The following is a 3,328-nucleotide window of genomic DNA, read 5'->3' on the forward strand; positions in this document are numbered from 1 at the left end:
GCGTGTGTTTGGTTGATTATTTCTTTGTTGCAACAAATGCTTCTTGGCAATAAATCTTACACAGTGGGAGAGTCTGTTTATTTCCACTTAAATTTGTAAGGAAAATGCATGAGCAGCAGAGTTGAGTACGTGAATTACACCCCTGAAAGGCTTCTCTACCAATGCCAAAGTTTTTAGCTTAGCTTTTTCTGCTTTTTACTCTTATTTTGTGTCATTTATTTGATTTGATAAATAAAGTCTGAAGAAACAAGACATGCTGACAATTTAATATTTATATATTTGATAAACAGGGGGCTTATTAGCATGCGGAAGAATCGTACACAGCCACAACAGCCTACGACCTCCTCCTGCTGGTCAGCAGCTTGGTCACACACTGCATTGGGCTTGAGGCAGGCCATGCCATCCTCTCTATCCCCACATTCTGGAGGGGAAGTAGTCTCTGATAAACCCCGCTCTGTATTGGTAGGGTTTTCATCTTCAAGGAAAAAGTTCAGTCCCAGAATGTGAAAGTATTAGATTACCACTGGTTGCAGAATCTCATGTCAATATGTCTCTGCATTTTGATTGCCTCCAATGATGACCAGCTTGTTTTTCACGTGAAGGAGATCCCCCCCCCACACACACACACACACAGCAAAAGTTGGTATCTCATCGATGCAGCAATCAACATAGCGTTCCCTGCATCTTCTCTACGCTTTGACCCTTTGATCCAACTGCTGTATGAATGTTGCTGACTCCACCTGGGGTGGTCAACCTCAAAACAAGATTCAATAGCAGAATAAGCTGCCTGACGTTGGCAGAGAAGTTTTTAATGGGCACAACCCACAAGTGCATTTTCCTCACAGATGTGGCTCCATTTAGAGGAAATAAACAGGCTTTCCAAAAGTATTACATTTATTAAAATAAAAGATAAACATAAAGTTACTTCGTTTTTGTACTAAGTATAATTATGTGTGATTTAGCAGTCAGCAGATAAAGCAGACAATAAGGTTCAGTTATGTCCTTTGATAAAATAATTTGACATGCTCGGAAGTACTGCACTCCCATTTTTTTTTTATTCCAGCTGAGGGGACTGATAAGGAATGGGAAGGACAGCTACAGGCAGAAGATGGAGAACCAGCTTCAGCAAAACAACGTTGGTGAAGTCTGGAGAGGCCTCAGAACCATCTCGGGCCACAAACATCAGAACTCTCTGCCTGGGAGGGATGTGAGGTGGGCAAATGAACTGAATCATTTCTTCAACAGATTTGATTCATCCATGAGGCAGTCTGCAACATCGGCTGCAGACTCACCCACCCCCACTGCTGCTGTTCCACCTCTGACACCTCAGACACTTCACACCTTTACTCACCCTGCTCACTCCTCCCCACCCCCAATAACAGCAGCCAATACACACTCCACACAAGGCTCCAGCCTGTATCTCTCAACCACCCAGGTTAGGAGGGAACTGAGGAGGATTAAAGCCAAGAAGGCAGCGGGCCCAGATGGCATCAGCTCAAGGGTCGTCAGGTCCTGCGCGGACCAACTGTGTGGGGTGATGGAGCACCTCTTCAACCTGAGCCTGAGGTTGGGAAGAGTCCCACAGCTCTGGAAAACCTCCTGTGTTGTACCAGTGCCAAAGACTTCACACCCCAAGGACCTCAACAGCTACAGGCCGGTGGCTCTGACATCCCACCTGATGAAGACCCTGGAGCGGTTGGTCCTGGCTCAGCTTCAGCACCTGCTGAGCTCATCACTGGACCCACTTCAGTTTGCCTACCAGCCTGGCATTGGAGGGGATGATGCCGTCAATTACCACCTACACCGTTCCCTCACTTACCTGGAGACCGCTGGGAGCACTATGAGAATCATGTTCTTTGATTTCTCCAGTGCCTTCAACACCATTCTTCCCTCGGTCCTGAAGGACAAGCTGGAGAACTCTGGAGTGGACCATCACTTCCCTACCTGGATTTTGGACTACCTCACCGATCGACCACAGTATGTGAGGACTCAGGGCTGTGTGTCGGACAGGGTCATCTGCAGTACGGGGGCCCCACAGGGAACGGTTCTGGCTCCGTTCCTCTTCACCATCTACACTGCAGACTTCTCCCACAACTCCACCCAGTGCTTCCTGCAGAAGTTCTCTGATGACTTTGCACTAGTCGGCCTCATCACTGATGGGGACGACAAGGAGTACAGAGGACTGACCCAAGACTTTGTGGAATGGTGCCAGCTGAACTACCTCCACATCAACACCAGTAAAACCAAGGAGCTGGTAACCACTGAACATCCAAGGTATGGACATTGAGGCTGTGGACAGCTACAGGTACCTTGGTGTTCATCTGAACAATAGACTGGACTGGACTCATAATTCAGACGCCCTCTACAGGAAAGGGCAGAGCAGGCTGTACCTGCTGCGGAGACTCAGGTCGTTTGGAGTAGAGGGCCCACTCCTGAAGACCTTCTATGACTCTGTGGTGGCATCAGCTATCTTTTACGGTGTGGTCTGCTGGGGTGGCAACAGCTCTGCTGGGGACAGGAAGAGACTGAACAGGCTGATTAGAAGGGCCAGCTCTGTTCTAGGATGCCCTCTGGACCCAGTGGAGGTGGTGAGTGACAGGAGAACGGCGGCTAAGCTGTCATCCCTGTTGGACAACATCTCCCACCTCATGCAGGAGACTGTGACAGCACTGAGCAGCTCCTTCAGTGGCAGGCTGCGGCACCCACGGTGTGGGACGGAGAGATTTCGCAGCTCTTTCCTCCCCACTGCTGTCAGACTCCACAGCAAAGACTCCAACTGATCAAACACACACATCCACACATGTGCAATAACACTAAGTGCAACACTCTTTTTCTGACAAAGTTGTATTTTTACTCAGTTGTATAAAGCATTTGTATTCTATTTTTATCCTGTTGTATATTTTATTCTATTTATTCTACTGTATATAGTATTTTATTTTATTCTATTCTGTACAGTTGGGTACAGTATTTTATTCTTATTGTATTCTAATTTTTGCTATATAACTTTTGCACTGTCCACTTCCTGCTGTGACAAAACAGTTTCCCACGTGTGGGACTAATAAAGGTTATCTTATCTTATCTTATCTTAAAACACTGTCCATCCATTATGTAGACCTGCGTGTCATTTGCAGAGTTGTGCGAGCTTCCATTGAATCCCAGCTCACATTAGATCTGATGACTTTCCCACATAGTCAGTTCTTATTTGCAAAATGCTTCTTGTTCCTACTATCAGTTTTCCTAACTTTAATATTCTCCAGATGTCCTCCTGTTTTCCAAAAACCTCCACTTTTACTTGCTCTTAGTTCTCAAGATCTTCTCAAAGGAATGC

The sequence above is a fragment of the Copadichromis virginalis genome, linkage group LG22, assembly GCF_057382275.1.
Source record: "Copadichromis virginalis isolate Kocher_CV1m ecotype Utaka linkage group LG22, C_Virginalis_male_GT1.1, whole genome shotgun sequence".
NCBI classification, from domain to species: domain Eukaryota; kingdom Metazoa; phylum Chordata; class Actinopteri; order Cichliformes; family Cichlidae; genus Copadichromis; species Copadichromis virginalis.